The following is a 17,122-nucleotide window of genomic DNA, read 5'->3' as shown; positions in this document are numbered from 1 at the left end:
TGGGAGACACCTGAGTGCAGGTATGTGCACTCAGACCTGTGTCCAGGTCTCCTCCTGCTTCCTGCCTCACATAGAACCAGGGGACCCAGGACTTCCTCCAATATTAGATGCTTGAAACTCATCTCTACTGACAAATACTCAAGAAGCAAGCTCATGTACTTGAGGGGAAATAGGACAGTGGCTCCTCCCGGGACTTGAGACCCCGCAGGACAAATGCACCATCTTATTTCCTCCAGCGAAATTCTCAAGGTTGGAACTGATGGAAAGACCCGCAGAGGTCAGCCCTGGCCTGTGGCTCTTTCCTCATATCATGGCATGTGTGTTATCTGTGCCCCTGCACAGCGCCCGGGAACTGTCCTGGCTCACTAACCGTGGGTCCCCCCCTTCCAGTGCTTTTAGGGGAAACCTGTACCACCAGCCACCCCTCAGGCTCCTTGGACTCACTGCTCCTCCCCGCCCCCCAACAAACTTGTGTTCCTGGTCAAGCCAACCCACCTACTCCTGGACCAAGGCAACAGCCTCAGTTCCTACCTGTGTGTCCACCATCCCACCTGGAACTCCTCCCACCCGGAGTCGTTGCTTTCCCAATGCTCTGGACTGCTCCTTCCTTGACAGTTTCCCCACCAGCCTCTTCTGGGACTCTGTCAGTGGGGACCATCACAGTTCCACATGGTGGGCTGGTGGGAGGATCCCGGGGCTGTGAAGTGGACCCTGCTCCTGGGTGGCTCTGGGGATCTGCACTGTGGAAAGGGTCCCCAGGACATTCTAATGCTGGCAGAGCACCCCGGGGAGTGTGGAGGTAATACCCTGAAAAACAGTCTCATGCACGTGCAAATGAGCGGCAGAGCCCATCGTAGCCGGATCCACAGCCCTTCATGGTTTGCAGCATGCTTTCCCTTCCTTCATGAGAGCTCCCTGGCTCTACCAAGCAGCCTCCCAAGGCAGGGAAGACAGGGATTCTTATCCGCCCTCAACAGATGAGGATCCTGAGGTCAGAGAGGACCAGGACTCAGCTGACAAGGGCGTTGGGCAGGAGGCAGAGGCAGCTGGTGGAGGCCCTGACTCAGGAGAGCAAATCCTGGATCTGTTACAGATTAGCTGCGGGACATTCAGCAAGTGGCTTAATCTCTCTGTGCCTCGGTTTCCTCATCTGTCAAATGGGGATAATAAGTTCCTACCTCCTGTAAGGATTAAATGAGTCAATAAACATAAAGCACTTAGGGTCTAGCACATGGAAAACAGGACTACTATTTCCTATCTTCATCAACATCAACATCAATCATCATCACCAACCCAGCCCCCCAGCCAACCAGCAATGGGACCTCGGGTAAGTCCCCTGTCCTCTCTGGGCCGCAGTTTCCCCACTGGCACAATGATCCTTGATGGTCTCTAGCAGCTCTGTGTGTCTACTGTTCCTGCTTCCACATCCAAAGCACAGGCCAGAAAGGGGGTAGAAAGCAGAGTTCACGGAATCCCACAGAAGCCCACGTCTTCTTTTCTGGGCCTTGGTTTCTCCACCTGCTAGGTGAGGAGTTGGGACAAGTAACTCCTGGAGAAGCACAGAGCCCAGTCCTTGCAATACAACCTCACCAGGGTCCCAGACACTTTGTGGAGCTCTGGGGGAAACTGAGTCACTGGCCTCAACTGCTCTGTGGCGTCCTGGTCCCAAGGCCAGGACGGGGTGCAAGAGGTTAACCTCCCACAGGCCAGGTGAAGGGAGCCCTGTGTGCCGCCTCCAGACCCCAGTTTCAACTGCCAGAGCCCTGAGGAGAAGAGCCCCGGTGTTTGCATTGACAGCTGGGCCAGACTGTGAGAGCAACCGACGCTCGGCAGGACCTGGAAAAGTCGGCTCATCCCGCAGCCGGGCCAGGCCAGCCTCCTCGCTGGGGTCCCTGCTCCGCCACCCGCCGCCCCATTACCTAAGTCCCACGCAGGACATGATCGCGTGGCCCGGGGCAAGGGGCGCAGCCACAGGCAGCCCAGACACGGTGGCCATTCATGGAGCCACGCCCACCGCAGCTCAGGTGCAGCCCTGTGCACTCAGAGGCATGGGTGCCGGGCTTGGAGGACACCTGATGAGGGTGAGGGGCAGGGCAAACCCCGCCGGTGCCCCCCAGAGCTCCTGGCCTGGGAGGAAATGTGCTGTCATGGGGGGTGTGAGAAACAGGGTGAGTTAGGAGCAGGGAGAACTGCCCCTTCCTCGCCTGAGCCCCTGGAAAGGGGGCTTCACTGAGGGCCCCAGGGTGGGGGGCAGGAGGCTGAGCCCATTCGGGAGCTTATCCAGCTTTGGGGAGCATCACGGGTGGCTGCAGAGCCAAAGGGACATGTGACCTGGCTGTTGAAGGACAGAGAGGAGCTGATCCATCAGACAAAGAGGAAGGCCCGCCAGGTGGAGGGAACCACGTGCACAAAGGCATGGCCATGGGAGGCCTTACCTGGGGCATCACGTTTTTTGAGTGGGAGGGAGGTGGGGCAGGGGGAGGAGTTTTCCTGCAGGGCACTGGGGTCTGAGCAGCAGACTTGGGGTCAGGCCTGCTGGAGGTGAACTTCTGCTCTCCCCTCGCCGTCCGTGAGACCTCAGGCAAGCCAGTCAGCCTTGCCTCGGTTTCTGCATCTGTAAAATGGGCACAATCAGCAGGTTGCAGAAAAGATGGACTGTTCCTGACTCACAGTAAGCCCTCACGAACGCTCAGGCCTCCCTCCTGTGAAATTCTGGGTCTCCATCCTGGCACCGAGTGGGGGTTAGGAGACCGGGCTCTTGTCCTGCCCCATGGAGCCACGTCTGAGGCCTCTCTGGCCCTCAGTTTCTCATCTCTGAGATGGGATTTTTCCCTTGCCCCTTATCATCCTCACTGATAAGCCTGGGATGGGAAATCAGAAGTTGCTTTGCCAGTAAATGAATTTCTATTATTACTGGGGCCCAAACTGGGGCTCTGGGTTGGAACCAGCCTGGGTTCAAGTCCTCACAGCAAGTAGTTTTGCCTCTCTGTGCTGAGAGTTTTCTCATCTGTAAGATCAAGGCCATTGCAGCATCTGTCCCACCAGGTTGTGTTGTGGGTTAAATGAACTGGATCAGAACTGGCCTACAGGTCTCCTCAGCCTATAGACCACTGGGCCCCAACCCCGGAGGGTTGTTCAGTGATACTGATGTTGCTGGTCCAGGACCCACACTTTGAAAACCACTGGTCTTAATGCATGTAAAGGCCAGACATAATGCTGAAGACACGGTACATTTCTCTCCAAATTATAGCTCTGGTCATGCTACTAAAAAATAATAATAGTAATAATTGTCCTCTTTCAGTTAGAACTTCTGGCCATGCAGACCCTGGAATTTGACCCAAACCCTTGTGCCCAGGCCGAGGCCCCCAGGTCAGCAGGGGCAGCCCCTGACCTTCCCAGGACTCCTCCGACCTGGCCTGCTATCGCTCCAGCTCTGACCTCTCAGGCAAGAAGGAGGTAAGACAATTAGCTGCTGGGGAGGTGTGAGCTGGTCTCAGGCCCCATCCCCTCCCACCCGCCTGCCCTCAACTCCCCCTCAACCCCCTACCACCCCACAGCCCAAAGACCTCTGAAAAGAAATCCTTTTAATCTCTCTTTCCCTTTGTCCTGCCCAGGGTGGGGCCGTCATTGGAGCCATCTTCTATCCCCGGACAGGCTCAGAGCCCATCCCTCCTTTCCCTAGGAAATGCACCAACCAGTTAGGAGATTCAGACATTCATACTCCACTCCAGGGTGAAGACCAGCTTGCTGGCTGCACGTGACATCCTGAGCCACAGGTAACAAACTCAGAAAGCTTAGGGCCAAACAAGGAAGGGAAATGCATAAAAAGAACAGAATGCAAGACAGTAGGGAGTAGTGGTGACTACGGTCACCTGTAGAGTACCAGCCCTGCCCGTAGGGAGCTATTGCCGTGCAGGTATGTGCACTCAGAATGCCCACTTCTTCTTAGTTCTTTGAGAGAAGCTGGAACTGCAGAATTTTTTTTTTTTAAAGTAAGAGCTGCTGACCTTCCAAACACTACATGAGCCAAATGAAAAATATCTGAGGGCTGGATATGGCCAGAAAGGCCATAGTTCATGACCCTATTCCAAGCTAGTGTTTCCTGCAGACCAGGAATCCACAAAATGATCCCTGATTAAAGGGTTCCCTGGTCCCCTGGTCAATATTGCTGGGCAACAAGTCATTCTTAATCCCCTCTGGGAGTCCCAATGTGCATTAGCATATTAAAGGCTCTGAAAAGGTCTGCAGGAAATAGACCTGATTAACTTTGTGAGGCCCAGGAGAGCATTAATGCTCCACAGGGCCTGTCCTGAGACATAGCCCCTCCTAGAGCTGGGACTTCTGCAGTGTGCTCACCATTTCAAAGGTTCATGGGCCCCTGGGGTCCATCTGAGCCCGGAGTTAGGAAACTTCTTCTTTCATCGGCTGGCCCAACAATAGTCATGGAGACTGTTCTGGGCCAGGCGTGGTGTGACCTCCAGGGACACAATGGTGACGTCATAGGCATGTGTCCCTGCCCTGCCTCGTGAGCCCACACCTAATGGCCCCTTTGTCCAGGTTGGCTCCTGCCAGCAACTCCAGCCTTCCCATCACACAGCATTCATGCACATATAAAGCCTTTGTCAGCCAAAAGCAGGGGCTGATGGAAAAGCCATCAAGACCTGGTTCTAGCCTAGGGCTGCTGTGGACACACTATGATACATCTGGACAACATTTAATCAACAGTACTGACTGAGCACCTACTAAGTCCAGGCAGTGAGCTCAGTGCCAGGGGCACAGCTGCAAATAAGAGAGATCTCAAGACTTGGCCCCTGCCACCATAAGGCCTGAAGTACGGAGAAGGAGAGGAAAAAACAAAGGAAGATGGGGAGACAGTGGGGAGGGAAAAAATAAAATAATTCCAAGAAAATGTTTCAAGTTTCACAAAAGATATAAACAAGAGACTGAAAGAGAGAATGTAATGAGCTGGGAAACCTAATTTGATGGGGTGGTCAAGGGAAGGGAAGTCTCTCTAAGGAGTTGGTATTTATACTGAGACTTAAAGTGTGGGAACAAGAGAACCACAAGAAAGTTTTCCAGGTGGAGGGCACTGCGTGGGCAAATCCTCTGAGGCAGGGCAGAGCAGAGCAATAATCACAGAGAGAAATGGCATAAGATGAGATTGGGAGGTCAGAAGGGCTCAAATCCTGTAGTGGCTGTGGGCTGTATCCGTTAGCTATGGCTGCATAACAAACAAGCCCCTAACTTGGTGCTGTATAAGAAGTACCATCTATTATTACAGCTCACACTCTGGGGGTCAGCTGGGGACTGGGAGGTGCTCTGCTCTACGTTGAACTTGACTGAGTCACTTGAGCTGGAAAAGCCTTGCTCCTTATGCCCCTCATCCTCCTCCTTAGACCTGGAGGGCTAGCCTGGCTATGACCTTCTCACAGTGATGGCAGGAGCATAAGAGAACAAGTGGCAGCTGCAACGCTTCTTGGGGCTTGGACTTGGAACTGACGTGCTGTTACTTCTGCTTCATTCTATTGACCAAAGCAAGTCACCTTTCACGGCCACCTTTGTGGGGGGGGAGGGGGGGAATGACATCCCACTAATAGTGAGGATGGTGACCACCATGAGACGGAGAAAAGTAGATGAAGTCCAGAGCCATTTAAGGGCAGGATCAATAGGAATGGTGCTGATGGATTGGATATAAGGAGTAAGGAAAAGGGTAGAATCAAGTTTGGCTTCTGAATTTCTCCCACAGCGATGGGGTAGACTATGGGAGGCAGGAAAGGCTAGTCACGGGGGCCCACCCCAGCCTGCTCTGGCCCCTGGCTTCCTCGTCTGCACCAGGAGAGGTCAGGGGAGCCCGCCAGCCAGCCCCACCCCAGCCAGAGCCCAAGTTTCCTGCGCCCGTGTACAGTGAAGATCAGATGGCCCTGCTGTGATATACGACCCCCATAGCTCACAGCCGGGCTGCCGCTGGGATGATGTGTTGTTACCATCCATCACCTCCTGACGGGCACCCAGCGCCAGAATTCGGCAGCTGCCCTTCACCAGGACACTTAATTATAAAGGCCTGAAATTTTCCCCTACTGGCCAGGGGAAATAAAGGCTTTGTTTACCAACTGCAAGTTGCGAGGCTCCCAGGGGAGAGCCAATATATCAGAGCAGCCTGGCCGAGGCAGTGCGAATCCTGAGACCTGGTGGGAGGGCCGGAGGCTTCTGGGGAGCTGTCATCTCGACCCGCACTGACCCCCAGCCCTGCTCTCCGGTTCTTCATGGGAATATTGATCCCAGAATTTCTATGTCCTCTCACCTGTGCTGTGTGTGAATTTGCTCAAAGCCAACTCAGTGCAATGTTCTGGGCCCCTCTTCTGGGCTTGCCAGCCTCTCCAAAAACCCTCGGAGTCTTGGGGGTAGCGAGAGGGTACAGCAGGACATCGAAGACAACATTCAGTGTCACTGCTCACAAGGATGTGAGTGCACCTGGCCTAGTTCTCAAAGTGTGGTCCCCGGACCAGAAGCCTCAGCCTCTAAATGCACACTGTCAAGCTTCATCCCTGACCTAATGAAGCAGCAACTCATTGCTGGGGGCTGATCCAGCAGTCTGTGTTTTAACAAGCTCTCCAGAGGATTCCGATACACGCCCGTTTGAGGACCACTGACTAGTTCACTCCCACCCTTCCTCTTTGCCTCTGGGCTGTCAAGTTTCTAGAGAAGGGGGCTTGGCTTGCCCCATATGACCCTGAAAACAGGGACAGTGGGGACACTGGAGCTAGGCTTCCACACTCCCCAGGTCCCTGTGTGCAGCCCCAGGCTAATGGATGAGACTTTCTGAGCCTCAGTTTTCTCTTCTGTAAAACGGAGGTAAGGATGCTAACCTTGTGATCTGTAATCAGGGTTAAATGAGGAAAACCCCTGCTAACCCAGACGTGCTGGGTGAAGGTAAGCCCTTCCCTGGATCTCCCCACACTCGGGGCATGGCCACTCCCTCCCACCCTCACAGAGGGGCCTCCCCAGCATTCCTGGAACCCACCTGCTGCAGGAAGGTGATCAATCCTCCAGGGGACAGCGTCTGGAGCCCTAGCCTTCTTGCCTCCCAGCCCTACACACACACAGGGTTTTTTCAGCCTTTTCTTCACATCAACACTGGAGCCAGGACTTGAACCCAGGTCCTTCTGGCTCCCTGACCTCTGGGGCTCTTTCTACCAAAGGGTTGAAGCTGGAGAAGAACAGATCTCCTCCAGGGAGAAGGAAGGTTTTTCCCTGCCCTGTCAGACCCTGGAACAGGTGCACTGGGAGAAGGATGCAGGGGAAAGCTGAATTTGGTCCTTGCCAGGTGATCAGCCCAAGAAATGTCTTCCTCCAGATCTGATCTCCTCAGTGGAGACATCATTGTCAGAGAGGATCAGGGAGGGCTCTGCAAGCACCCAGGCCCAACCCAGCAGGGCTGAGCTTTTTGCACCGACATGGACCCCCTAACACTTACACAAACACACACACACACACACACACCCTCCTGACTGTCCCCCGCCTCATTCCAGGGGACTGTGGGGCCTGCCCTGACGGAAGGAGGTGGTTTGTGGCTGAGGGACAGAGGGTGTTCATTAGCCCACAGGGGTTGCAGGCCATTCCACAGCACCATAAAGTAACATGCGGAGAAACCAGGTCACGGGGCCTGAAAGACATCCAGCAAGATGGGTGTGGATCACGGCCTCCTGGCCTCCAGTCTGCACTCCACGGCCCACTGGCTGTGTGTTTCTGGGCAAGTCACTTCACTCCTCTAAGCAGTGGAGCCTTTGTCTGCTCCATGAGAATGATGACATTCCCCCACTGGGTTGATCCAAACCGGACCAGAATGGGGATGACCAACAATGACAGATCCCAACCCTAATATTTGATGTGGGTCCCTTGTCGCATTTCACGAATGTGGCTTGTTAGCGATCTCTGTTCTCCTTTAAAAGAAATTTATTTTTTGGCCACACCACGCAGCTTGAGGGATCTTAATTCCCCGACCAGGGATTGAACCTGGGCCACCGCAGTGAAAGCGCAGAGTCTTAACCACTGGACCACCAGAGAATTCCCTAAAAGAAAAATTTAACTAACTATTCCATTGTCTTTGGATTCTCCCAGAGGCAGGCCTCGAGATGAGTAGTTTACCTGGTACACGCACGGTAACCCTTGCTGAAGAGCAGAAGAACGAGTGAGAGAAGAAGGCAGCTGTAAAGGATGTGTTACCACAGGCAGGCACCGCCATGGGCTCCAACCCACTGGGGAGCATTGGAGATTCTACAGACACACACCTCAGAGGTATCTCACCTAAAAAGGGAGGGAGCTGGGGTATTGATACACCAGCTCCTATCTGTTAGAGGTTGAGGGCTTCCCAGGGAGGGGGGTTATTAATTGCTGGCCCCTTCTTGCCTGTCCCTTGAGAGGGCAGAGCAAACTCTGGTGGCCAGACAAACCCTCAGACGAAGAGCTTTTGGTGCTGGGCATTGGGTGTGGCTGGTGTGCCCAGAAACACTTAGTGCCAAGGGATACAGGTGGGGCCCCAACAGTACAAGTCACACACTCCTTCCTGCTCCACGTGGAGAAACGCTTTATCTATTTCAAGACCCAGCTCAGAGTACAACTTCCTCTGGGAAACCTTCTCCAAATACCCAAGGAGAACTAGAATGTGCCTTCTTGCAGCAACTTTGTCTTTCTACCATGAGCATTGCTTTCATTCATTTGCTAGATGTTTCTTCAAATGCATCTGGGTACCAGGCACTGCTCGGGCCTCTGATCACACTGCACTACAACCCTTCTAGACTTGCCTCTGAGCACTAGACCACGAGTTCTCTGTAGGCGGGACTGGGTCAGATTCATGTTGGCATCCCCAGCAATGAGCACATAGTAAACACTCAGTAAGTGTTGGCTGATCTGAACTTCAAGGGAAAAGCAAATCTGATGCTACATGAAAAGCACTTGGCTTGGTATAAAACCTGCTGAAAGAAAAGTTCTGAAGGAATAGCAATTAATGTTTGCGTACAAGCTGCGTGAGTCCCTCTGAAACACATCACCACCCCAATCTGTACCCGCCTCGCCCCAGGTGCTCCAAATGACAGAGCCTGCATCCCCTTGGGAGCCCCCAGCACAGGAGCCATCTAAAATTAGACCTGCCCTGTGGGCGCTTAAAATTAGAAGGACTTTGCATTCCAAGATGCCAACAGGTGCCGAGCAACAGTTCATGGACCAAAATAAATCAGTGGCACACTGGGACTTAAAATTAGATGAAGCCTCTGGGTTCAAACTGCTGTCAGCATCGGGCAAGTTGTCTTCAATAAAGGATTGAGAGGAGGTAGTCCAAACCCCTCAGTGTCTGAACTCTGGAGTCGAAGGGAATCCACACGTACTGAAAATCTACTTGTCGCCAAGTCTGTGCCAACAGTCTGGCTTGAATTTTGCAGCTGATATACACAGTGGTGCTGGGAAACAGCACTATTCTTATTATTATGCCACCTGGCAAATGACACCACAGAGCTTCATTCCAGGGACTTGTTCAAAGGCACCCAGATGACAGAGCAGGGCTTGAGCCTCTGCTTCTCCCTGGCTGCTCCTCGCTCATTTCAGGGAGCCAGATCACCCTCACCCATTTCTAGGAGGATCCCCACTTACCAACCCTATACTACTCCCTAAGTAGCCTTTGTTTGGGTCATGTCACCTGCCCTTGGCCACACTGATTGGGTAAATCGACGGCATCCACCCTAGAGTGAGCCGCTCATTGGCTGGTCAGGGACTTATGGGGTCTGGCTGGGAAGGATGAACTGGACCACTCAGGTGTCTCCTAGGAGAATGCACTGAGCAAGTTTCCTAAGAGGAAAGGATGCAATAGACCCTACTGAGGTGAGAGAGGGACGGGCAGTGCGCAGTGACTTCGGCTGATGTTACGGACCAGTGGGACATGTCGCACTGCATCCTTAACTCATCCCTAGGAATTTCACCCCCTTTTACAGACGAAAGTAATTGCATTTGGAGAGGTCACCAGGTGACCCCAGAGATAATGACGAGGTCTGGGTTCCAAAGTCCTCCAGCCTAGGGGTGCCCATTTGCATGTGAGCGTGTGTGAGAGTGGGTGTGTGTGTATGCACAAGGATGTGAGTGTCAGCCAGGGGGGAGGCCACAGGGAGGACTGGGGCTTCAGAGAAGGTGTGGCCCGCAATGCTGCTGCAGTGGGCACCCCACCCCTCTGGGAACCTCTACACGTTTCCTCTGTTTTCCAGCAACGGGGCCAACTGGGCTCAACCAGAAATGCTGTTCGCTGCCTGGGCACCCTGGCCTGGCAGCTCTGCCCTCACCAGCTACTGGCCTGCCCTACTGAGCAAAATACTCAGTTTTTGGAAACAGCCCCCTCGACTCTCAAATCCTGGATCATCTGCAGAATGACGCTGAGTCAGCTCTAACCTCCTTGAACCTCAGTTTCTCCATCAATAATGTCGGAGAAATCATGGCTCCTTTTTTTATAGATTGCTCCTAAGAAATAAACATGTGAAGTCATTGCTCAGTAATTGTTGGTTTCTTTGAATATCCTAAGATAAACTTTGTACGAGGGATCCGGTAAGACCGGGTTCCACCTTTTCACTCAGGCACGGACACTCTGCATAACTTCTGGAAAGTCCCTTGTCCTCTGCGGACCATAGTTATTCCCAGTTCTATAATAGAAGGGTAGCCCGAGTTCAATCATTCATTCCTACTATATACTATTGGGTCCTGCGCTCCACGTGGTAGGTGCACGGAAGAAGAGGCGTCTGGCTGACTCCTTTCTTTCTTGGGAGGTTGCAAGAATCTGAAGAGAAAAGGGGTCCACCTCGAGTGTTCCTGAGGTCTGTTTGTCAACTGGCTCATTGAATCCAGAGCCCACAAGTGTGTGCACATCTGCACGGGCCTGTGTAGACATGCAGGACACACACCCAGCAGAAGACAGGGTTTGACAGGCCCAGAGACGGTGTCTTGCGGAAAAGGATTAATTGGAGAGAAAACAGGAAGCAACTCCGAATGTTCAAGCCTCCCTGAACAACCCCATTCTTTTTCCACACTTTATGAAAATGAGATCGGACGGCGGAGGGCAGGGAGGCGTGTAATGCTCCGGCTATTTCCTGCCGTCCTTCCCAGTGCCCCAGAGGCCCAGACCGAGTGTAGTTATCTCCTCCCGGGCTGGGAGGGGGTTAGTTCAGAGCCAAAACCACCAAGATATGGGGAAGAAGCATGAAGAACGATACAAACAAGCCAGGATCATGACTCCAGGCCAACAGGAACAGAGCCAGAAGCTCTCCCCAGCCCCAGCCCTGATCCAGATGCTGGCTGGTCCCCCAGCTATTGGCTGCAGAGGTGATGGGGGTCCAGCTTTGGGATCTGAGCCCTGCTTCTTGAGTGAGACTGATGGGGGAGCTTGTGTGGGAACCTGAGGAGAAGCAGGAGATGGGTGCATTGCTCTCTCTCTCCCTCTCTCTCTCTCTCTCTCTCTCTCTTCTCTTGGGTGTCTCCAGCTCCGCCATGTAAGAGTCTCAGAATCTACCTTTATACCTGTGTCTCAGCATCTCTCATTACCTCCATCATGTCTGTCTCACTTCCCTGTCCGATGTCTGTGTGTGTGTGTGTGTGTGTGTGTGTGTGTGTGTGTGTGTGTGTGCATACCCAGAATCTATCTTTGGGAGTCAGAATCTCTCTCTCCCAAACAAGTAAGGGTAAGCTGCCAGGATAGCTGGAAAATCCAACCCTATAATAAAAACTTGCTATGAAACACAAATTCAGATGAGACCCCCTCTTCTACCACATTGACAAAAATTAAAAGATCAATAATATCCTTCATTCAGGATATTATAGTAAGGGCAGAGCAAACAAGCACTCTCAAAAACTGTTAATGAGAGTAAAAACCGGTATTATTTTTTTGGTGGGTAATTTGGCAATATCTATAGAAATGTTAAATGCACACACCCACTGACCCAGCAAGCAATGTGCACAAAGAAGTATAAGGATGTAGAAGGCTACGATAGCATTGTTTAAGCACCATTGTTTGTAATAGTAAAAAAATGGAAATAATCTACAAATTATTTAATGAGGACTGGTCAAATAAGCCAAAGTGTAGCCATGCTGTGGAAGTTGTGGAATATTATGCAGATATTAACAAGAGTGAGCTCTACGTATGAGTCAGGGCAGGGAAAGATGTCCATAAAACAAACAAAGCTACATGATACATTAGTTGGCATAGGTCAAGCTATGCTGCAATAACAAATATGCCCCAGAACTTCAGGGGCTTAATACAAAAAAGGTCCATTTCTTACTCATACAAAGTCTGATGTAAGTTCAGTACTTCTCCAGGGTAGCCACCCTCCATGCAGTGACTCAGGGATCCAGGGTGAGTCCACCGTGGGGCTCTACTCTCTCAATATGGGCCCCATGATCACTACAGCAGGAATGGGCATAAAGGGTTCACACCCCCTCTAGCACACATCACCCATTGGCTGCAGGTCACATGCTCTGCCTGATTGCAAGGAAATTGGGGGAGTACGTAGATATTAGGTGAACATTAAAGGCTCTGTCAAATATAATGATTACACGTAAAGTACAGTCTCATGTATGTGAAAAAGCTAAACCATGCTGGGGAGTGTGGGTGATAGATGAAAACACTTTTTAAAAAGATCTGGGGACACATAGTTTTTCAGGGCAGGAGCCCTCTGTGTCCCCCTTTGCCTGGCAAAGCAATAAAGCTATTCTTTTCTACTTAAAAAAAAAAAAAAGATCTGGAAGGACATATCGAGGTATTGAATGAATTGATCTCTTGAGAGGGGAATAGAATTGGAATTAATGGGCTGGGGCATGGTGGTCCCAATTTTACTCTGTGTTCATTCATATTGACTGATGCCAAAACAGCAGAAGCCTGGAGAGGCAGAGAAATGGAGCCCTTGTGACCCTATTTGAACATCTGGATCAATCCATTCCTGAAGCTTATGCCAATGACTGTAGCCAGTATTTTTTTATTCCCTACTCCCCCTGTTCTTTTGTGTTTTTAATTTTTAAAATTTGTTTTGGTTTGTTTTGCTTGAGCCTCTTAGAGGATGGGTTTTTCATCTGGACTGCTAGATTCCGATGCCCACCCTCTTAACCCACCTATAAGGTACCCTGTCCTGGACACTGGAGTCAGATGAGAACTTAGGTACTGTTTGATCCAAACCCTTTCATTTCACAAATGAGGAGACCAAGATCTGAGGAAGCCAAGTGACTCACCTGAGGTCACAGAGAAGCCCACCTTGCATTGCTGTCTATATACACCCCAGATCTTTCCACAAAGCCCCCCACGTTTACCTAACCTTGGTCCCTTGCGTGGCTCTGGGGCCCTGCAGATGTCAGCGTCACTTCTGATTTTTAGCACGTGATGACTAAGGCCCACCCTGGTACCCTTGGCTGTGAACTATGTCCTGAACCATTTGTTGCCAATAGCAGTCCAAGTGCTGACACCGAAGACTGACTTCGTTCCTGTTTCTTTTCATTGAGTGTGGAATCTGATGACATCATCCTCCCTCCCTGGCCTTCCAGTGGATTTGTTCCAGTGGGAGAGAAAGGCGGAGAGTTGTCACTGACCCACCGCAAGAATTACAGGTGCCCCACAACCCAAATGTCCCGCCACTCAAGGCCTCCAAGCCTCAGGTCCTACGCCTATAAAACGGCAGTAACCATAGCACCTGCCTCATAGGGTGTTGTCAGAATTAGAAGAAATTTCACGTGCGAGAGCTAAGTGTGCAGTGGTATGAATACCACTGTGTAAACGCCAATGAGCATCTTCCTCGTCTTCCCTGGATGGGGCCCAGCCTGCTAGGGAGTAAGACTTTGGGCCTGAGATTTAGGAGACATGCAGGTTGGCCCCTGCTGTGTCACTCATTCCTCTGAGCCCTAGAAAATCCCCTCCATGCTGAGCCCCAGTTTCCCCAATCACAAAGTAAACCAAGGTTCTCTAAGGACCTTCCTGCCCTAATAACTGGACTGTCGGCTGGAGGAACAGCATTTAGCTGAGTGCTCTGAGTCCCTGCACACCTGCTGGGTACCAGGTCTGCGCCAAGGTCCCTCCATCCATTAGCTCACCAGCTCTAGTGGGGTGGGTACTGTCGCCCCAATTTTCAGAGAAAGAAAGTGAGGCCAAAGAGACCCCGGAAGTCTCGCTTTGCCGTCCTGCCCCAAGGTTCCTTGACACGTTCCTAAGCGAGCATATTAGATTCTATTCCAAGCTGCAGCAGGCTCTTCAAGACGTATTCTGTTTCCTTGGATTGAGAGTCATCCCCCACTTCCTGGTGGGGAACCCCCAAGTCCAGAGACCTTGATGGCCTTGCCCAAAGCCATAGGTGAGGGGCACAGAACAGGAGTCCAGGGCGCCTGACTCCCGAGAAAGGATCCTTTCCCCCAGACCACGTCGTTTCTTTTGGATTAAGAAAGCCCTTGGCTCTCTCCAGCAGCAAAGCCATCAGAGCTGTTTTCAGAGGCAAGGAAAATTTTATGATTTTTGAGATCAGGAGGTGGGAAGAACTTGACTCTGAAGTCCAGTCTCTCTTGAGCTTTGATAACTACCAGTGGTGACCTTGAGAATCACCCAAACTGAAGAAGAAAAGAAATCTGGAGTTGCCCTTCAGCCAGAGGCCCTTCTGTGTGATGACTCAGTCAACAAACTTTGACTCCACCCAACCCCATGAAGAGCTGTTAAGAGGTCCCAGGGGTGCCAGGAAGAACCCAAAACGGGTGATACAGCTGCAGGAGTTACTAACCATCTAGCCCATCCCAGGCTCAAACCCTTGGCTTGGCCACAAGATAGTGGGGCTGAACGGCAGCAACTCTCTGGGCCTCTGTTTGCTCATCCGTGAAATGGGGATGACAGGACCTAGCACGTAACAGGTACTCGGTAAATATTAGCTCTTGTCATTATAGCCCTGGGGCCTCGGTCACCTCCTTTCAGTCTATTAATAAAAAAAAATTTTTTTAAGATGTGGATAGAAACAAAATGACAACCTTGGAAGTGTCTCCCAAGGAAGATATCTGAGAGGTGGCTGCTGGGGTCGCCCTCTCTCTGAGGGTGTCCAGGGGTGGAGGGTCCCCGCTTCCTGCACTCCTCCAAGCCCTTAGAGTCTGTGTTGCAATTTTTCTAGCTCAAAAGATTCACTGCAGAGGCTGAACTCCGGCCAAGTGTGGACAAAAGACACTTGGGAGTGGTGGCTCAACCCCAACAGAAGGGAGACGGGAGATGGGGGTGAGGACCCTCTGGGCCTCCAGCTGGACCCACGGCCACACCCCGGACTGGAGAAGGGGGTGGATTTTTTAAACCAGCCCCTGATGCCCAAGAGACATGAACTTGAATTCTGGCTCAGCCACTTAACGGAGTGACCGAGGGCAAGTCCCTGCCACTCTCCAAGCCTCAGTTTCCCCACCCCGTGGAGGGCGTGGTGCAGGCTAGGGGAGAAAATGAGTGTGACTGTGTGTCGGCGAGTGTGCACAGCACGGGCAGAGAGCAGAGCAGGACTGGGGTGAGGCCAGCCAGGCGTCCAGGGCGCAAGTTTTAAGGAGGCGCCTAGTCCCAGCCCTGGTGGAGGTCCTTGTTGCCATCACACCAACGCCCCTTGGATTACCAGGTATGAAAAATGAGCCGGAGCCTCCCGGCCTGGCCACCACCTGCCAGCAGCCAGCACTCTCCATCTCCATCCAGCCTCGGGCGCCCCCCTAGGCAGGAAGGAGTTAACTGGAGCCCCTTCCAAAGCAAACAGGGCTCAGAGCTGCAACCAGCCCAGAACTCAAAACACATGGGGACCCCACGCCCCTCCTCCCTCCCTCCCCTCCCCCAAGGCTGCCTTTGTGTAGCTTCCCTTCCCCTGCCCCTTCACCCTTGCCCCTGGCCACCAAGTCCTAGGGACTCTGCCTCCTTTTGTTCCCCCTTCCCTCCTCCCAACCTTGTCATCCCCAATCTGTTCCCACTGAGGGTGGAGGTACCAGGGCCACCAGCTGACCTGCTCTCTGAGCTTCCTGGACACTCTCAGCCTCCCCAGGCCCAGGCCCCCACCTACAGGGGGAGCACCCATCCACAGACTGCTCCATCCCTCTGCTGTAGGAGCATCTCTCTCTGTGGTCATCTTTGCAGCCTCCGTTGACTCTGAGAGTGGAGGTGCCTTAAAATGCACACATCAAACTATCCACGTACCCCACCCTTCCCTGCCCAGGGGGAAGAGCTGGGCTGACAGCAGCTGAGACGGGGTCTGCACCTCCTGACTGGACAAGTGCAGCCCCTTCCTGGGACTGCGGTCCTCCTGGAAAGTGGAGTCTTGAATGCCCGGCCTTCCTCGGGGCCTCTGTGAGGATGGAGGGAGACCTGGGGTGGGCAGGGACGGACTGCAGGGGTCTTAGCATCTTGGTGTCTCTACTTTCAAGGTTTTTTGCTCAGATGGCACTCTCCAAGAGGGAGACTCTGGCTCTTAGAATCCCTGCCCCTCTAAAGCAAGGTACTGATGATGATCTTTTAGTAACAGTGCTCATATGAATGTTTTATTGACCCACACTTGCACTCCAGTTCCTGGCTGAGCCCTTCCTAGTCATTATCTTATTTATCTACACGACAACTCTGAAAGGCGGGTAATACTCTCCCCGTTTTACAGATGAGGAAGCGGAGGTTCGGAGAAGTTTATAAATGTGCCCAATTGCATTTCTCTTTAAAGAAGAGAAAGAGGACTCAGAAGTCCGTCTTTCTCTCTACCACCCTCATCATTTATTAGTTGCCAAAAACAAACCAACAAAATCCTTTTCTAGGGGTTAGAGAAGCTTCCAGTGTGCACCAAGGAGAGGGTGACCTGCAGGTACCGAGGTCAGTGCTGACAGCTCACACAGGTAACCAGGGGGGTCAGAGTCATTCATTTCCTTATTCATAAAAGTGTTCTAGGGCTTCCCTGGTGGCGCAGTGGTTGAGAGTCCGCCTGCTGATGCAGGGTACACGGGTTCGTGCCCCGGTCCGGGAAGATCCCACATGCCACGGAGCGGCTAGGCCCTGAGCCATGGCCGCTGAGCCTGCACGTCCGGAGCCTGTGCTCCGCAACGGGAGAGGCCACAACAGTGAGAGGCCCGCGTACCGCAAAAA

This window comes from Phocoena sinus, chromosome 14 (genome assembly GCF_008692025.1).
Source record: "Phocoena sinus isolate mPhoSin1 chromosome 14, mPhoSin1.pri, whole genome shotgun sequence".
NCBI lineage: Eukaryota > Metazoa > Chordata > Mammalia > Artiodactyla > Phocoenidae > Phocoena > Phocoena sinus.
Note: the sequence above shows the minus strand (reverse complement) of the source record.